At 42.9% G+C, this 20,495-nt stretch overlaps 1 protein-coding gene and 1 long non-coding RNA gene across 5 annotated transcripts in view; one reads left to right on the top strand and one right to left on the bottom strand.

Annotated features, from left to right (window-relative positions):
- Nucleotides 1-8,055, bottom strand: part of ahnak (AHNAK nucleoprotein) — a 32,001-nt gene extending 23,946 nt beyond the window's left edge. For 3 of the 4 annotated variants that reach the window (XM_061787404.1, XM_061787406.1, XM_061787407.1), the window contains exons 1-2: nucleotides 7,783-8,055; nucleotides 596-659 (exon numbers count right to left, since the gene is read on the bottom strand). The gene's annotated coding sequence lies outside the window, so the exon portion shown is untranslated. Of the gene's footprint in view, nucleotides 1-595; nucleotides 660-7,371; nucleotides 7,478-7,782 lie in introns of all 4 variants that reach the window. The other variant, XM_061787405.1, reaches the window with a different exon arrangement.
- LOC133484585 (uncharacterized) lies at nucleotides 6,439-10,031 on the top strand. The gene is made up of 2 exons (XR_009790440.1): nucleotides 6,439-6,508; nucleotides 9,311-10,031. It is a non-coding gene; the product is annotated as an uncharacterized LOC133484585 (long non-coding RNA).
- The last annotated feature ends 10,464 nt before the right edge of the window (nucleotides 10,032-20,495 follow it).

Below are 20,495 nucleotides of genomic sequence, written 5' to 3'. Positions count from 1 at the left end.
CAAACTGGTTTCCTATGAAACTCATTAAAGGGGAAAGCAGTAAAGTATAGAGAAGACGAGACGCTCCATCCATCATATAAGCTGTGGTTTGGAATGAGTTTAGAGGAGGCCAGAGCAAGACAGTGAGCCAGCCAAAAGCCTCTATTAACTAGACTGTGACCGAAGAACATATGGATGTGTCTCCACAGAGTGGTTTCTCCTCGCCTTTTTATTTTTCCGCTCCAAAGGAATAAATCATCAGACGCTGCTGGCTGAAAACGGGTGAGCCTGGCGGGCTGTTATGAACTCGGGGGTTCGAGGAGCCCAACAGGTGGTGGCTGGGGGAGGAACAACGGAGAGCAAAAGTATCAGGTTTTCGTTCGAGTTAGAACGGCGGAGGCCTGATCTCGAATCAAAGGAGGCTTTGCAAACAAACATTCCAAAAGACTTTTTGCTCTCTTGTCTGCATAATGGAGGGCTGTTATGAGGTCACACTGACAAGATGGCCTTGCGTGAAGGAGTGGGAGGGTGGGATCAGATGTTTAGTTTTCCTTCTCTGACCAGTCCCAGCTGTATATAAAGGATTTTTTTTGGACATCATATCAAGGACAATTACCTTGGACAGCTCAAGCAAGGCCAAGGGCTTCTGTCTGATGCGTTGGTTCTTGTTTTCTTGACTTCTGTTGACAGAAAAGCAAACAGGGTGAGGATTTATTTCACCTAATATGACCACATTTCAATTGCATTGCAATAAACAACCAAGTGTCTCAGAGCTAAGTGTTTAAAACTAACGATGCCTTTCAGTCAGCCATTTGTTTGACCAGTCCATGAAAGGTTAACTTCCCATGGCGTACAACCAACTTTCTATCATATTGTTAATATATGATTTGTTGCATTCAAAATAAACAAAAATCAGGCAAAGTTTTATCATTTATAAATATTCACGCTGCCCAATTCTTAGGAGCATTTTTAAAGTCTCACTTTTCTTGCAATATTAAGATGTTTTTCGCGCTGCAACTTGTCCAAGTTCTTCCATGACGAGCGCAGATTGTTGCTTCAGCCCACTGGCACATTTGGAAACAAAGCCTTCTCTTTGTTAGAGCAAAGCACAAACAGAACCAGACTCAATGTGTGTAAAGGCAGGCATCTACCAGTGGGAGCATGCCCCTCGGTTTAATTCTTTTGCAACAGGCTGCACATCGCCATCATTAACCGCTCCCTTCCTGATCCGTCCCGTTCATAATCTCCATTCAGTTAACTTCGAGAGAAACATTGGCGTTATTATTTTCTTTCCAAACCCTTTACTTTGCGTAATTTGTCTGAATGGACTCTCCACTAAAAGAGATAAATGCACATATTCGTCGCTGAGATAAATTGCACCCAAGAGCGTTTGTCCTTTTTGTTTGCGTAAGGAGACCTGTGGTACAGCAGCTGTGCACACTTTGCATCGCGCACTCTTGTTACACCGTCATAATCATCAGGATGCTACGCTACTCAAGCAGCAATTGGACGAAAACATTCAAACAAAGTCACAAGTGTATTCACTTAATATACACAAAAAGAAAATTAGACAGGTGTGTGAGTTGTGTGTGGTTATGACTTGCTTAAGGGTGCTGCTTGCGTTGACTTCAAAGTATGTCAACAAGACGGCTTCTGTCACACCCTTAAAACCTACAAGGAGACCTCACGCCCACGAGTGCGTAGCAACAGTGGGTCAACGAATAAAAACGTATGTGCAGAAGAAGAACACTGCCCCCACAAGTCCACATTGCTTCACCTCTGCTATACTTGCAGAAGGAGAAGCTCAGTGCGTGGCCCCACCCAGGCCTCCAGTCGCTCACATTCCTTGATAGAGCTGCCGGGCCAACTGGAAGCGAGCCCAGCCTCTCCCCGCACTGACTAACTCCACAGAAATGTTCTCTTTCTGCTTCACTCGGGCTTCATTCTGTGCCGCCCACCCCGTACCCTGCATGAGTGCCCCCTCCCACTTCCTACAGTGAGTCCACCACACCCCTAGTCTGCAGGTTATGCTTAAATAAACAACAACACCACACACATTCAGACTTTCTATCTAGCACACACTTTCAAGCGCTGGCTCATGCAACAAAATGTGTGTTGTACACTTGGCTTAAACGTCCAACACTGGTAGATCTGGGATTCAAGTCAGTCCACATCAATTTGATCGCCAAATGTAATCATTTTGATGAACACAAAACAGCAGCAGTGTGACCGTGGTTACAGCTCAAGTCTAACTGAGGAAGCCACTTTATAGGGTTTGGCAAAGAGCGAATTTAAAGGCCACAAAGAAAGGGAGGAAGAAAGGACGTTGCAAATTATTGTCTAACAGAATGGACTCCCTGTTCTCACACTGTGCAGCCAATGGTAGAAGGCCTCAGTTCCCAATCCCTTCATACGTGCAGATAGGGTATGCATGAGTGACGCATATAAAAGGAATGCACGTCAAGATAAGTGATTCTCTTCTGTGCTCCACAGTCAACATTCAGCACTGCAGCCCTAAACCAAACCACAAGTCCTGAATGAGAACAAAGCCTGCCCGCTGACGCCAGCTCGCCCGCTGATTGTTAAAACTCTTGTAAGTTTGGGAGAAGTTCGAAATTGGAAGAAACAAAAGTGCGTGTGAGTGCGAATGGTTGTCCGCGTCTATATGTGCCCTGCGACTGACTGGCACCCAGTTCAGGGCGTAGTCCGCCTTTCGCCCGAAGTCAGCTGGGATGGGCTCCAGCGCCCTGCAACCCTAACCAGGGAAAGCGGTGTTGAAAATGGATGGATGGAGTGTTTCCTCCAAAACACTAAGGCTTTGTTAAGAATCGTTGCTTTTATCGGATGGATTCCACCCTGTCAATCTATACATATCAGGATATAAGAAAACGTGACGAAACGCACAAAACTGTTTTTTTTTTCTTGCTTACAATAATTAATAACAGTAAGTCAAAAGAAATGGTGAACGAAACTCCAAATCAAACTAGGCACATTTTCCTTTTAAAGTCAGTTTACAATACAATGAGAGAAATGGCACCACAACAAAAACAAGATACTCTGTGAGGCACCTGCACATGATCCATCTGCTATGGATTACACACTTGGTAATTAAATCAGGATTTGTTTCTGTCCATCACAGCTGCCATTGGAACCAGAACAAGTGCAAGTCCTTTCATAGAGCTGCAGAGCAGAAAGGTGAAGACGAGGGCAGAATTGCAAGCATTTTCAGAATGTATCTATCGATATTAAACTTCCTTCGATCCAGACAGCCTGACAAACTAGACCTGGGGAACGTCAGAGAAAAGAAACATTGAAGTGAATTGTATTTCAGATGATTTATCCATTCATTTTACGAACCGCTTATCCTCACTAGGCGTGCTGGAGCCTATCCCAGCTGACTCTGGGCGAGAGGCGGGGTACGCCCTGAACTGGTCACCAGCCAATCGCAGGGCAGTATTTCTGATTATGTGGGAAAAATACAGGCCTAACAGCTGTGTGTCATGTGGTGAGCAGTAATGTTTGCTGTTTTGATAAAAGTTCCCCAAAAAACCTTGGTTCAGCTTTTTTTTCCCCCATTGGTTTAATGAAAATCCTTAAAGTAGCTTTTGAATAAGATTGGCAACATAGAAACCAACAGGGGCAAAAGTAAATATACGGTAACACACCCTGCAGCGTGCCTCTCCTCTTAAGAGGTGATCTTCCATCAAAATCCATTTTTCACACCATTTTATACATAACAGAGGTCAAAATGACATGGTTGAATTTGGACATCTATGCGATTTGTCGATTGAATGCAAAAGTCAATACAGTAAATGGCATAAGGCTTGCAATTGATCGGATCAGATTTCCGTGTCTTTGTGGTGTAGAAAGTTAATAATTATTCAAGTACATGCCCTCTTCGTGTTTGGCACCCACCCACTCAACTCAGCTGAGCGGCAACACGGCATTTGCGGGTTTTTCAGTGAGCGGGTCTCAGTCGCTGCCAAGCCATACGAATACAGTCTATACTGTACACACGTTCCGTTTTACAACTTTACTGAACTAGATTCATCATTTCTGATGTAACAGAGTAAAATAGCGAAGCTTGTGGCCATTTTCGCAAAAAAATGTGCGCAAGCGATGAACGTAATGTTCAAGTTGAGGTGAGTGGAGGACAAGCCTAAACCTCAAAATATCAAAATATCCCCCTTTCAGCTTACATTCCTTATTTAGTGGGCCAACAATCCCAACGCTTGGTGAATGGTGCTTCACGAGGATAGTAGGACATCAAGGAATCGAAACGCTATGTCGCTATGAACGCCTGACCGCCCCAAGCCACTATGCGCTGTGTAATCGCCTAGGACCAATCGGAGCAAAGCTTACCCACATATCAAATATTCAAGAAAAATCACGCCGTCTCAAATGCCAGGCGGAAAAGAACAACTAGAATAGCTTAAAAAGAGCATTCTGGGCCTTTAAAGTTATCATGCGAGACGATTTGGCTTATAAGGCTTTGTATGTAAATCACTTGAGTTTTATGGTAACTGTATTATCACAACTCCGACTTGGTCTCAACAGCAGGGCAGTTAACACTCACTGCGGACACGACGAGACATTCCAAATACAAGCACTGGATGGACGAGATGGGAGTGGCTGCAGGGTGGATTGTCTCCAAGGCCTTTTAAAACCGTTCACACATTATGGTTACATGTTTATATGCAGCTGGAGAATGTGTGAGCTCCTCTCACGCAGAAGACTTTTGTATCTGCAAACTTGTTTTATGTCCTCCCTCCGTGCGAGTGTTTCTTCTCGTCAAATCTAGGGTGAGAGTTCAATTGGGCCCTCTGAATGGATGTCAAGTGCAGCTTTCTTAAAAAAAAATAAAAAAATAAAAAGCAAAGAAAGAACGATATGGTGCAGTTGCTGTCACCTTGATTGATTGATTGATTGAAGTTTATTTCAAACATCCAGTGCAAAACACAAAAATAAAAAAAAATAAAAAATGTACAATGTAAATATCCCATACTGATAGTAGCTAAACTTAAAAGAAATGTAGCTACTATTTCCATCCAAGCACATTGCGGTTGCCTCTCTACGCTGGTCCACCCTCCTATCAACAATCCAACAGACCCAACAGAGGAAAAGGAAGAGGAAGTGCGCTAAAGACCACTTTCTTTCCGTTCCACTCGGCTCTGTCCGCTCCTTTTGGGCAGTACTGCCATGCAAGACAATACAGAGCAGGTGGCGCTGCAAAGCAAATATCAAGCATGTCTTGCTCTTCTGGCTGGTTACTTTTGCCTTAAGGAGGATATTGATGTTGTTCGTGAGCAAGAACTCCAAAACTTTGTGTAAAGGTGGGCTTGGGCCAAGGGTGATCCATTACATGACGGTGACTTTCACTTTTATCGATGCAAGATGTTACATTTTCTTTATTCCTCTTAGAACAAGGAATCATTATTACTGTCATTTTCTGGGCTCGCTCTATGTAGAGGCTTGGTATGATAAACGGGTGCAAATACAATTGTTGCGTCTCGGCGGAGATCTGCGCTCTACTCGGTTCCATTCTAGCCTATGATCCAATTCCACTTTGTTACATGGTTGGCAAAGGGACCAAAATAACTGACAGGCTCAAAATGGCAAGAAGTGATGCAAAAGAGTGCGCTTTTCTATGAAAATGCCTTCAACGACTTCACATGACTCCATAATGTGGCCTCTGTGTCAATTCATTGCTATGCGACGAGAGTATTTAAGCAAACGGTATTTGCCCCGAGCCGAAACGAGGCCGTTTTGACTGGGGAGTCTTTCACGAGCAGTTCTGAGCGTTTCCTCACCTCCAATCTATGTTGCATTAATATTCATCGTTGTGTCGTGTCATGCCCGACACTTACAGCAACATATACTTTGCACCACATTATCACCAAGTAAAACACGAATTATGAGATTCCGACAGAACTATTGCCAAAGTACACTATGTACAGTAAGACCCTTGCGCCCCTCCCAGAACCATTTGGGTCTGTGAGCTGCCTGTGTCACGATCAATCACCTTGAAGGGAGCAATCTGACCAACGCCAGACATTTACAACCTCGCAGCGCACAACGAGGAGAGCAACAGTGCACTTAAATGTTTTTTGGGTGTGGCCGGAGAGGGCTGCACACGCGGCCAGGCGACTGCACACGTGGACGTTTTACTCTTTGCTAAAATTCAACAAAAGTTGAGTGACTTCTTAAAGATGAATCATTTCTTGCAGCGGTTATTGGTTATATGACGATTCTATTTAGAACCATAGCTGGAAAGTTGTTAGAAACTCAGTCTTATACCAAACTTCGAGACACAGTCAAAGCATCTTAGTCACAAACGTGTAGTCTTAGCTCCCCCTTTATGCCTCAAACCTGGTTTCAATTAGCTTGTCTTTCCAAACCACTGCATTCCATTACTCCCCTCCGTACCCCTGCTCCGCCCATCCCCCCCCCAAACAGACTGCCTCCTTCGTACTCCCGTTTCCTTCACCCCTCATCTCTCCTGCCCTGCGCCTCTGTCCAAGAACCAAAGGTAGGAGACACATGAGGAAACAGTACAAATTTGGCAGAACAAAACCCTTTTACAATTTAGCTATGAGGGTGACGAAAAAAGCAGTTTTGTTTCAACTTTCTCCTCTACGACAAGCAATCCGTTCTTGAAAATCCTGCAAACCGCATCAAAGCTCATAAAAATAAAAAGAAATCATATAAAGATGAGAACGATCAAACAGAATTTCACGGGTTTTTTTTTTAAATTCTTATTCATATTGACTTGGGAACCCAAATACGCCCTCAAATGCATAATTAGACATAAAACCAATTTAAATCGAAATCATGCTTATATTTTCTTTTCGGAGCCACGATTGGTGATACTTTTTGGGGTATTTGTGGTGGATTTGTCCTAAATGACTAAGTGCGTCAAGCTTTCAAGCACGGAGATTTCGGCTGTAGGAAGGGTGTGCCTCTGTGAGGAGAAGAACACAGGGGGAGAGAAAAAGGAGGGGGTGGAAGGAGGCGAAGGAGAGCAATCCACACCCAGGCTGGTTGGTGGCTACAGACGCGCGCGGCTGTGCAACTTTACTTTTTAAACATCCATGTCCCTTGCGAACCTTTGCTTTGGAAACCCTTTGCAAAGGGTGAATGACAGACAACAGGAAAAACACTGGGTGATCAAATCAACGCAGCCAATTTGACTCTTATCTTGACAGCAATTGCTCTATTCAAATGTCGTCAAGCGTGACGAATACGCCAGTGCCGCTTGAAAACCACGCAGCCACATGTTGCATTTGGACAGAATTACAATGTATCTGAGTGTTTGGGAAATCCCAATGCAAATACAACATCGTAAGTGCCACCGTCAGTTCGGCTTTTATGCATTAATACCCTTTGACTCACACGGTGTTGCGCAGTTAAAGGAAAAGTGAAGTGCGCAATTCCAGTCCTCTGCATTCATGTGGAGCCTGCAGGTACACACCCACTTTGGGATCCTACTCCATTTTAACTTAAAAACAAAACAAAACAAACGAAAAAAAAAAAGGAATTATCAATACCTTTTAAGATCCCCCCAGAAAAGAAAGACATGCAACACTAAGAAAAATGAACCACTGATACACACACTCAATTCAAATGCCATATGAAGTATTGTATGATAGGAATGCTGGACTGCCACGTTTGTCACTTTAACTATCACATTCTTTTTGTCCTATGATGAGGCAAAGCTCAGATGACAGTAAGGACATTTACGCAAAAAGTAGAAAACTCTTTCAGGAGAAGAAAAAAATAAAGAAGAAAAACATTGATCCATACCTGTGCGCAACGTGCTGCGCCCGAGAAGCCTCATACAAGCTTGAGCATCCTTGAAAACGTTGCGTCGACCTTCCCCTTCTCCCCAGCCCAAAAAGAGCGCTTCTCAACTTTGTCTGACGAGATTCTATCACTTCTCCAACTTTTCGATCAAGCAAAGTTTCCAGGGCGTTTTCTTCCCCCCTCTCTCTCTCTTTCCCTCCCTCCTCTGTCTGCTGAGTTGATTTTAACTTCTTTTTTTTCCCCCTGTGTTGCTGCTCCTCTGGGCTGAGCAGAGTGCTCGGATAGGGTGCTGGGTTGGGCTCCTGGTTTGCGGAGGGGAGGGAACCAGTGCGAGGGAGTGGTCCTTTGCAGCCATGGGACAAGCCGCTGCTTCACATGGAGGCCTCTGAAGACACACCACAGGGGGGGAACGTGGTGCCTTACAACAACAACAAAAAAAAGAGCAAAAGTCAACACTAAGTGGATGATAAAATAACTTTCTTTGTCAACTACGAGGCGGTATCTTGATACCATTTGTATAAAGATAATTGTACAGCAAAATTAGTGGAAAAAGTATATTCCCTTCAACGATTGAAAACTGCAGCTTAACTTTTTTGTCCACTATCTCATGTTACGCACAGGACTGCCTCACAGTTTTGAGGTTCAGGGTTCAAATCTTCGCTGGGGCCTTCCTCTGTGGAGTTTGCATGTTCTCCCCATTCTTGTGGTGGGGTTTGTCTGGTACTTTGGCTTCCTCCCACATTCCAAACGCATGTGTAAGCCCAGTATTGTAAATGTCAAACTGAGCAGTATATGAACAGTTGATGAATCAATCAATAAATAAGTCAATTCAATATTAAGAAACAAAGGAAAGCTCAAAATTACGTTGTGAGAAATATGTGAATATCCATTGAAAATATTTCTGGAGTTGAACATTTTTATTTTGAAAAGTAATATTATAAACCGTTGCTGTCGATAAAGTTTTTCCAAAGCGCCCCTCCCACCACCAGCGTCTCCGCTACACCGGAGCTGACTAGCTTGCGGACGTACGCACAATATTGCAACGTCGGACTATTACGAGTTTTTGTCGAAGAGCCTTACCGGAGGAAGGCTGTGAACGTTAAAGGACTAAAAACGTTAACTAGACGAGTTTTAGCCAGGGATTCAGACACGAATCTCGGTGATTCCGAGTGGCGAGCTACCAATGGATTTGCGATTCCTAGGACCGCTACCAGGACTACTTGTGATTCCACCTTCACTGTAAACTTGTTGCTCCACCAAGGTCGCGCTAGGAATTGCAATTTTCGTCTATTTGGCTTTATGGAACTTTGAAAGCGCTGCGTGTGCAACTCAACACACATTGCTTGTGAACGCTTGAGAACACTTTTTGTCAAGGGAAGAACATTTGAAAGCATTGTTCGATGATTGCTTTGTAATTCTTATTGTCTTTGAATTGAATTTTGATATTGTTGTGATATATAACAAGACAACCCCCCCAAGGTGAGAATAATAAACGACTCTCCGATGACTTGAACACCTTCTACTGCAGATTTGAAAGGGACACTTTCACACCCCACGCCCAGCCAGCCGCACCAACGACCACAATCACACCTCTGACTTCTGCGTTGATCATCCACGAACAGGATATGAGTCGCATATTCAAACAACAAAAGATCGACAAAGCGGCAGGCCCAGACCTTGTGTCCCCATCCTGCCTCAAAGTCTGCGCGGACCAGCTCGCTCCAGTCTTCACACAGATCTTCAATATTCATTCATTCATCTTCCGTTCCACTTATCCCCACTAGGGTTGCGGGGGCGCTGGAGCCTATCCCAGCTATCTTCGGGCGAAAGGCGGGGTACACCCTGAACTGGTCGCCAGCCAATCACAAGGCACATAGAAACAAGCAACCATTCGTACTCACATACACACCTACAGGCAATTTAGAGTCTCAAATTAATGCATGTTTTTGGGATGTGGGAGGAAACCGGAGTGCCCGAAGAAAACCCACGCAGGCACGGGGAGAACATGCAAACTCCCCACAGGCGGGGCCGGGGATTGAACCCCGGTCCTCAGAACTGTGAGGCAGACGCTCTAACCAGTCGAACACCGTGCCGCCACAATAAGGTGTAATATAACAAAAAAAAAGGGGTTATTTTAAGGTGCATATGCAAATGACATGCCCAAAATTATATGTTAACTGTCGTCTTGTCCACTGTCTTGTTTGTTGTTCTAAGTAAACAGTAAACAGTAAACTTCATGTTCAAACGGCTTCTCGGCTCTGGTACTTTCTTTGCTAGTCTTACCACTCATCGAACCTAGAACTAGTCCAGTAGCTTATCACCCTCTGCCTAGGGGCACAGGCGCGACGCACGTATGTTAGGTAAACCGAAGGCTCTAAAGTGTCCATAGGTGGGAATGTGAGTGTGAACGGCTGTTGTCTATACAGTGGGTACGGAAAGTATTCAGACCCCCTTCAATTTTTTTTTCGCCCAAAGCATGCTCACCCGTGACCCTATAGAGCAGGGGTCTCCAACCACTGGGCTGCAGACTGGTACCAGGCCGCACAGAGAAACTGAACAAAAAGTATTTTACTGATCGTCAGAGTCTGAAAGAAATTTAGTTTTGAAAATGAGTTGCATCCGCCGGTGCCTCTGTCAACACGCTCATCTCGGTCATGTGATGTGGAAAAAAAAAAAACAGGCCCACAAGCCCACAAAAATAACCAAAAAACAAACAAACATGTTTGGAGAGCTATTTTGATAAGCGGAACCCACCAAATAATAAAACAAAACAATAGAATAGCTTCCAAATTCCAAGAAAAAAAAAAGCTGTATTTAAGACAGGCATGTCACACTCATTTTTGTAACGGGCCACATTATAGCTGCAGTTTCCCTCAGAGGGCCGGCCCGTTATGAAAGTGAAAGCATATCATTGTTTAATCGCCTAATCATATTATAACATATACAGTACAGTACTAGTTTTAAAATCAGAAGTGAAGTTCAAGCCACTGTTAAAAGTGTTTTGGTAATAAGAAATGCTTCAAATATCTCAATGTAATTATTTATTACATGTGAAAATTTGGTCCAGATTTTAGCAAGAATTATGGAAGTTGGCACACCGGCAGTCCTACTTACCGTACGGGTTTATTGCTAGTTGACTCACGTGAACCAAAAGACTCTTGGCATAATATGTCGCGACAGGTTTGCAAATGAGGCGATAAAGCCCTCAAAACCGCTTCGGCGTGTGGGGCTCAAGCACCCGGCATTAAAAGACAAGCCTTTGTCATTTATTTTATTTTTATTTTTTTTTTAAAGAAAAAAAAAATTACCCCAAGATGGGAGCAACTTCTTAAAGAGAAACAAGCGCAGCTACCCCCCCCCCCCCCCCGCCCCCCCTCCCTCTAATTACATGTACAACTACATTCAGCGTAATGGTGATCGTAATGTAGCCTATATTTAATCATTTGTTGTTCTTTTTTTTTTCTATGCTGGTCTGTCAAAACATGTCTATATATAAAACCAGTCAGAGGCAAAAAAAAAAAAAAGGGGTTGAGGACTGCTGCGATAAGGGACAAGCAGTACAGAAAACGGCTGGATGGATTGCATCACAATACTTTCTTTTAGCCAGCAATAACTGATTGTTGTCGGTTTTCAGTTAACGCCAAACATGTGACATATATGACGTACACTAATTCTTTTTAGATAAAGCAGCTTTGACTTCCTTGCACGGATTGTAACATACTTAAGACTCTGGCCTTAAGATAGCAGCTGTAATTTGTTGAATTTAAATTCAATTCACTTGTCATGAGTTTCAAGGCAAATGTTTGAAAATGTTTTACTATTTTAAGTTTTCCATCATAAGACTTTTTTCTCACCACTGCTAACGATCAATCCAAGATACTGACTTTTTGGATGAGGCCCCCCCCCTGTGTCACACCCATTACAAGCCAATAGAGCATGCCCAAACCCATCTTTAAAACGAAAATGTGCTTCACTTTTCAGTCTGTGTGGCAACAAAACTAAACATGGGATAGAAAAGTAAATGCGTGACTCAGTTTGAAATGACATACAAGGCAGCAAAGAGGAAGCATTGTTTAAAATGCATGTTCGAACCATGGCCAAATAAGAGCTGCGGGGGGGGGGGTAAATAAATAAAAATAAAAAGTTTGTCACTTCGCAATTCACAAGTGAGTTTGTACACCACACATAAATTGTTCAGTGTCCTTGAAACACCCCTTGTCAATAAGTCACAGGCATTTATTTAGACAAAGGAAGTGACTGCGTCTGTGCCGCAACACAATAGGGAGTGGCACAACTGCACCCACACGTGCACGTACGTTTCATTAATGTTACTATGCTGCGCCATCGGCCAGCTCAAGAACGCAAATGTTGTTTTTCTAGGGCAGTGTGAAGGACAGAAGCTACTGTGTGTGAATTGGTGCGCATGCTGAGATAAAAGCTGCAGACTGAGCTTAGATAAGTCACACAACTTCGAGTTTCTTTACCCCATTGGACTGCAGCTGTTTTGTAAATAAACATTGCAAAGCTTGCAGGACTTTGACCAGAATGAGGTTCTACAATATGAATGACTCAGTGAGCGCATTGGCCAACATGAAGTAAGTCAGAAATCGTACAAGAAAGCACATCAATTGACAATTTTACAAGCCTGCAACACCAATAACAAAGTTTCTGTAGCAACATGTTCAGGAAATGGCAAATACAACTATCTGGTATACATTATTATTATTATTGTTGTCATGTTGAAATGTTGTCGCAATGAAAATACTTTATTTTGTCGTACTTTCAAAGTGGATACCTTTTCTGGGGTTATAACACATTGGGGTGTACGAGGTGTGTCAGAAAAGCTCCTTGACTGCTGTCACAAGATATATTTCAAATATTGAAATTACAAACAAATTTGATGTAGGCCCCCGGCAGTCTTAACACACTTTCCCAGCTTGCTCTGCCACGCCTTCATGCACTCCTGGAAGGATACGTTCCGGGTCCCTTCGCAGTTCCGTCATCACGGCCATCTTGATATCATCCACGTCTTTAAAACGGGTCCCTTTGATGGCCCCCTTGAGTTTGGGAAAGACAACAACAACAAAAATCTCACGGAGCCAGGTCGGGTAGGAAAGCACGGCAGTGGTCTTCTCGGCCAGGATCTGTGGGATGCTCATGGCAATGGGAGGTAGCCACGAGTTATCCGGCTACAACTCTTCCCTCTTTTTTTGCGCACTGAATGAAGCAAAAGCTGCAGGATCTCCTTGGAGATGTCCTGGTTGACCATCTGGCCTTAATAATTGCAGTGCCTCCTTATGTTTTAGAGAAACCACTACCCTGAATACAGATTTTTTTGTTTGTTATTTTTTTCCATGTGTTTTGCTGCACACGAGAAACATGCTTTGTTGTTATGCTCCTCTCTCGGTGTGTTGTGTTACTGCACTTGTTTGCTCAGCTCTGTGCATGTTTGACTTTTTTTCGCCCGCAGGGTGTGGCCCTTTGAAGAACTGTTTCAGCTCAGCGCTATTGTGGCTTCCAGACGGACAACTTTTGTGACATGTGCACGTTCTTTTGTGCCACGAGACGCTTCGCGACCTTTGAGATTTGCGTGCTCACAGAACAAGTCGTGGGTAAACACCGTCTGTGTTGCACCTTTGCTGCAGAGGGTGACGGTATTTGTGTTCAGTTGCACAAGGTTTTGTGCTTAAAATGATGAGTCAAATCCAAGCGAGTCTTTATTGATCCCCACCCACTGTAATCATTCAACAGCGGATTTAGATGATCCAATCAACAGATAAAGATAATCAAATAAATCCAAACTATTGTGCAATCGAGGATTTTGTGTATTGCAACTGAGGACATTTCCTTCACATTTTTCACATTGGGAATGTGTTTTAATCCACCAAATCCCTGCTGCCTATCAGTATTTCAGGGAAGGTCACTTTAGCTGAATACTAGGATATGTGCAAATGGGTGTTTTTCCTGCATGGTCCTAGGTGTGTCGGTGATCCTGAAGCAGAGCGCATAACTTGGCAAGGACGCATTGTGAGTCACTCACGCTCATGGCTGCAATGAAAACAGGACAGCTCAGACAGCAGAGGAGAGAACATCAGGATCCGATCAGGGAGGAGGACTGTTTGCGAACACACAAGCGAAATTCATACAGTATAAAGATAAAGAGAAGTCCGAGCATTCCATTGCAGAACGCTGTTACTGCACGTTAAGCTGATAATTCGGTTAATATCTGTTGTTAAACTGTTTCAATCCGGCATGAGAGCCAGCTGACATGCAGCTCAAATTTGGACTCAAATTAAACTCCAGATTGTGACCTTGTGAACAATCTTCTCTTTGTGCACACAAATATTAATGCAATAGAACCATTGGCCATTTCAATTTGTTGTCAAGTTGTGATCTATATATAATCAACATAATATAATCAATCAGAATGTATTTGTATTTATTTTTTTATTTTTTGTCTTTGCATATTGAATTGCACTGGGAGTATAAAATGACCCCCACATGTGTACAAAACAACGCTACTACTATACTGACACTGTGTTCATAATAAAGCACCATATACTGTATGTAGAAAAGACATGTGACATAGCACATTGTTGAGATAGCACATTATTTAGACACAAACACGGTATAGTGTTCTAACTGTCTAACTTGGATGCACCAGATGATAAACATTTAATCGGGAACAACGGATCATTTGAACACATCAAAACACTGAAGTCACCAACGCTGCCAAATCGCAGTGAACAGCTGAGGTGCACGAGGGGGGAAAAAAGCCTGTTTATGAGTCATTAGGCTAACTTGCTGGAGCGTGAAATTCAGAAGAAAGAGAGAAAGAAATCGTACAGACAGTGCTTAACAAATGTATTAGAGGCCCACCCACTGCTTATCAGATTTATGCCATTGTTGTCGTCTATTGACAGAACTGGTAACTAAAATGATGTTTTACGTTTCTCTAATGGTAAATACACCACATACTGTATAGCTATATATATATATATATATATATATTGAAGAGCTTCTACATATATATACATACATATATATATATATATATATATATATATATATATATATATATATATATATATATATATATATATATATATATATATATATATATATATATGTATATGTATATATATGTATGTATATATATGTAGAAGCTCTTCAACAGAAAATATGTTAAGGTAAAATTAATGCTAGCCGTGAAATTTTGAATGTATTTATTTATTTTTAAGCAAAAAAAAAAAACTGAAAAAAAAAATTAAGCAGATTATTATTTATTGATTGTAAACTGAATGTTTTTTTTGTAGTCTTTGAATGTATAAAAAGGATTAATCCTGTTTGAAATTTGTCTTTCCTGTTCAAAGTAGTAAAAGGTCGAGAGCTCACTGAAACTGAGTCCACATTAAAGCACTGAATGATGCTCGACAAACGGGCGTTGGTGGTCTAATAATTCATTCATCCATTTTCTGTAACACTTGACCTCATTAGGGTCACGGTAGAACTGGAGACTGACTAGGAGAGGCAGGGTACGCCATGGGCAGGTCATCAGCCAGAGCTGGTCTAATAAAAAAAAACACAATTTGGTTAGGCTTGTATTTAATGTGACATGACATCGAACTTGTCATTTTGACAGGTAACCAACAGTCTGCATGTGAAAGTCAAAGAGATTCTGCCTCTGTGTTATTTGTTTAGTTTATGAAATCAACGCAAAGGGAAAGTAGGAACAAACAAACTTAACACTCCCATTGAAACTTTCTGCTTCCAGCGAAACGTGTCCTGTTTGCTGCTTTTGAGCCATGTTGAAAATGTAATTAAGTCTTGAAAGAGTCACTTTTGCACCCTTTCGAGAAAGTGCTCATTCACTCTGCAAACTGAATTGAGGGCAACAACAACAGCTCTTTTTTTTTTTTTTTTTTTTACGACAATCAGACACAATGTAACATTGTTGGTGCGGTAGCAAAGAGTTTTGGCCAAAAGCGCTCACTGCTTAGAAGGACACCAACATACAACCCAATGGTGCAAATTTGGACTGAATGGAGCAATGTCATGTCTGTGGGATATAAGAAATGTCATGTGAGACCTCCTGATGTCCCCAGTGTTGCAAAAGTTTTTTTGTTTTTTTTAATTGTAATATGTCTGCACAACTAATGGTTTGACCCTATCTCATCTGTCCTCTGCATCCAAATAGGTTCATGATCAGTCATCCATCCATCCATCCATTTTCTGAGCCGCTTCTCCTCACTAGGGTCGCTGGCGTGCTGGAGCCTACCCCAGCTGTCATCGGGCAGGAGGCGGGGTACACCCTGAACTGGTTGCCAGCCAATCGCAGGGCACATAGGAACAAACAACCATTCGCACTCACAGTCATGCCTACGGGCAATTTAGAGTCTCCAATTAATGCATGTTTTTGGGATGTGGGAGGAAACCGGAGTACCCGGAGAAAACCCACGCAGGCACGGGGAGAACATGCAAACTCCACACAGGCGGGGCCGGGGATTGAACCCAGATCCTCAGAACTGTGAGGCTGACGCTCTAACCAGTCGGCCACCGTGCCGCCTCATGATCAGTCAGCCATGTTAAAATGTGACTTGAAAATTGCCTGTACAGTTCTTAAAAGGCTTTAGCAAACCGTTGCATCTTGAAATGTATTATTTCCAATATATCCTGTGGGAGTTTTGAAATGCAAACACATTAGCGTTTTATCATGGCATTATTCTACTATATTGTTTTAACTGAATTTCAAGAGTTTTAGGAAAAACTGTTCTGTGTATTTTGGGTTTTGCAAGAACCGTACCGATCTGGAACGATCTTGGAGATTCCAAGATGGTTGGGGATTGCTACTTCCAAAGAAGTTTCTTATAAGAAACAAGACAAATTGATTTTCTTTCAATTGTCCACTCCTGTTCAGCAGGCGTTTCAACTCAGTTCCCTAATTACTTTCTCCTGATCTTTTTTCTTTGGTTAAATAGGTAAATCAAAAGTAAAACAAAGGCATTCACGAATGTGACCATTCACCAGAACAGAAAATCCTTCATTCAATCTGTCTCCCGCAACAATCTTAGTAGCATTATAACGCATTTTCCACGCACATGATCTTGTGCTACTCTGCCCCTCCGGAGCACAGTGAATCAGCAGACAGCGCAAACAAGCTGGGTCACCTCAAAACTAATTACTAACCAAAATCACGAACGACTACGTAATAACTCGGTCCAAAGCAGTGGTAACTGATGCCAACGTGCAGAACTCAAGTCTAACTAGTTGTCAGAACTCCTGGGTCGGCCCGTCGAACCCGTTATGTCACTCCCGCACATCACCATAGGAACGTATCATTGTTGTATATCTGTCCATGAAACTTAGTGGAAGTCCCCCCCAACACAAACACGTACAGAGATGATTCACAAAGTTGCTCCTTGGGCACTGAAAAGAATGCGAGGAAAAAGGAGACGCACTGAATTGTGGTTTCAACAGCCAGTTATGACTCACAAACACGAGGGAAGAACAGGGAGGGGGTGAACAGATTATTCTGGGGTGGTTGCTGTAGCAACATAATAAGCAAAGGGGGGGGGGGGGGCAGGTACTAGTCGAGTTGTTTCCATAGCAATGTCCTTTGTGTGTATGGATAAATATCACATGCCACAAAGCAGTTTGTAATAAGGAACTTTGGTTGCGCCTTGTACTTTTTTTCCCCTTTGAGATGACACACAGACAGACACACACACACTCCTCCCTTTGCAAGTTGAGCCTCGCTTCTGCCACCACATCGATTGCACAGTAATGGAGTTACTGAGAAACCTCCGTCACTACACCAACGTTTATTCAATTTTATACAAGTCGGCATTGAGACAGTTGAAGTATCTCCGCAGAAGCACAGTTATGGAACACACGCGGGAGTACGTTCGCGACTGATGTCGGCCCTCTGTGCCCGGATAAACCACACTTGGAAGTCTGGATTCATGGCCGAGTGATTTGGGGTTTTGCAAGAGTTCGCTTCCCGGCTGAGGGAACACCTCCCATCTGTTGCTCTTCGACACAAGCAGACACCGTCCCCGAGCTGCGCATTCCACTCATAACTGTAAATGTTTCAACACCCCAACTCTTTTATTTTCCTTTGCGTGGGATGAACCCACTGGCAAGTCCAAACATGAAACAGAAGTGTCGCGTTTTCAAAAGAGGGTCATAGTAGTTGTTTTCTCAGAAGTATATGACCGGGCCTCCCTCGGCTACCACCATTGCAAAAGAAGCTGACACACTGCGGGCCACTCGATTGACTGGAGGTGCTGCGATTTGTACTTCTGTTTAATGAGGAGAACTGATAACTATCCATCCATTTTCGATACCACTTGTGCTCATTAAGGCGGTGCAGACTCAGGACTGGTCGTGAGGGCAGAATTTATAACCGGTGGCCAAATTGAAGATTGAACAAACAGTACACAGCCAAGCCACAAACTGTCTGGGAAGCTATTTTTTACACCGGTACACGTTATCAGTGTAGTATTCGTTATACTACAGCCTCGACACATTATGATAATTACCAAGATCAATATTTTTCAACTTTATGGCCATCAGAGAGTGCGTTCATTTGGCTTTCCAGTGACAGTTGAAGTCGTCATGCGCCACCTTCAGATTTGGAGTAATATGAGCTGGAGGCTACTCTGGGGTTTCACATCCACAAAGGCAGGGGCTGCCTGTTTTCCCTCCTCCTCACCTCTGCCTCTCGTCCCTCCCATCGTGCACACTCTTCAAGGCAACACAAACTGCCAGAGAAATGAACACATCATTTCGTTATGTAACTGCGTCTACATTGGTAATGATACCGTGTCATTTCTCACTCCGCCGCTTTCTTTGGGCTGTGTTTCTTCTCTTCAGCCCACCCCCCCCCCCCCCCCCACCTCTGACCTCCCTCATTGCATTCCGGCACTGAATTGCTATGCTGCGTTTAAGTGCCACAGAGAAATGTGCAACTTTAAGCGCACAAAGGAGGAGATAGGTCTTCCCAAACAATCTGGAGGTCACCAACTTGCCTAGGATACAGTTACACAATGCTGGATATGCATTCCTGTACTTTTTTTTTTTTGTGTGTATGTGTGTGTGTGTCTGAGCCCTGAGTTCCCATTGCTTAACAACTGAAATATACTGTATACAGGTCCCTGTCGATGGGGTAAAAGCCCTCAAATGCTGAGTAAGGATGAATTTTCTTGCCCTTAATTACCCCTGATGTTGAGTGTTTGTGTGCTTCTTTAAGCCCAACCCCAAACTCAAGTGTAAGGGAGCCTCTATTAAAGTCAGAGGGTGGCTCTGTGCATGTGTGGCGGCTAAGAGCTGTTTCTGTCCACTTGGAGACATTCCTACACCAACTGACTCCTATGCGCCATAAAGGCTTCGGCCATGTCTATTTAAGGCCCACAGCTATGGCTTCAGCTTTTTAAAAGAAGAAAAACCTGCACATTCCTTGTCCAAATTATAAGTCTCACATCTCTGGTCCGTCGCAAGCTGAACCGCAATAAGAGCTTCTCGACTAACAGCAGCTGTAATGTTCATTCTGAAACTGGTTTAGATTTTTAGGCAATTGGTCCCGGTTTTGAACCACAGCGGAAGCTGGGAACTGACCATTTGTTCTTTTTCTCGAAATGAATCAGTTCATTCTGGTAAAATGACAACTTGTATCTCTTAAAATGCAGATGCTGTTCTTGTAATATTATAACTTTAACGTAAATATTAAAAAAAAAAAAGATTTTTCTCGTAAAATGGTTTTTCTTTGAATTAATGTAATGATGCTGGTGAAATGAAAATGTCTTTCTTTATCTTCCAGCTTTATTCTGGTAAAAAAAAATATATTTGTTACGTCCTGAAAACCTCTCACTAATATTACACATGATGCATGCATTCTTCATAAAACATAACAGCATAGTATATTATCTCATCATCTCCTTAATGGACTTTAATGCTAACATTGTACAGCACCATGTTATGTGATAGATTTTGCCCATTCAGCATCAGTTGCAGCCTGGTGATCCTGGAAGTGGAATCCCTCCATTGGTGGTCCCTTCTCAAGGCTTCACACTCGGCAAACTGTTCCAGTGAGAGTTGGAGATTGCGGCTCGATGAAGGCAGCAGAACTACATCATCTGCACCCCCTCAACGCCTTTGCTGCGCCCAGAAATTCCGTCAGGTTATGAACAGAATCGGTCACAAAGGGCAAGTCCAACCTTCTGTGGAAACGAATTCCACTTACAGCTTGGCAATACTCCCGGAGCACCCGCCGCAGGACTCCTCGAGGGACACGGTCGAGATTTTTAAGCACCTCAGTAATAATTGCACCATTCAATTAAATGATGGGGCAATAATTACGATTCCCTCACAGAACATAATAGGTGAAGAACAACAAGTAGAAGTGCCTCCCACTCTAGCCAAATGCTTAGTCAACAGTACAGCGTTGGTTCTCACTAGCAGACATCATGGCGACCCATGTTTTTAAAAAAAATACAAATAAATTTAGCACCGTACAAACACAACTTCCAGCAGCTGTTAAACAACCTCTGTGTCAGTGCCATTTGTGTGTGTGTGTGTGTGTTTATAGCATAATAGACACTGTTCAACCTTTTCATTTTAAACGTGTCTGTATCCTTCTTTTCCTAAAAAAGACAACCTACTGATCTTGCACTTTCCTAAAAATGAAAAGATTCAAGCTGTTGACTTTTTTTCAT

The sequence above is a fragment of the Phyllopteryx taeniolatus genome, chromosome 10 (genome assembly GCF_024500385.1).
Source record: "Phyllopteryx taeniolatus isolate TA_2022b chromosome 10, UOR_Ptae_1.2, whole genome shotgun sequence".
NCBI lineage: Eukaryota > Metazoa > Chordata > Actinopteri > Syngnathiformes > Syngnathidae > Phyllopteryx > Phyllopteryx taeniolatus.
Note: the sequence above shows the minus strand (reverse complement) of the source record. Positions and strands in the feature narration are given on the sequence as shown.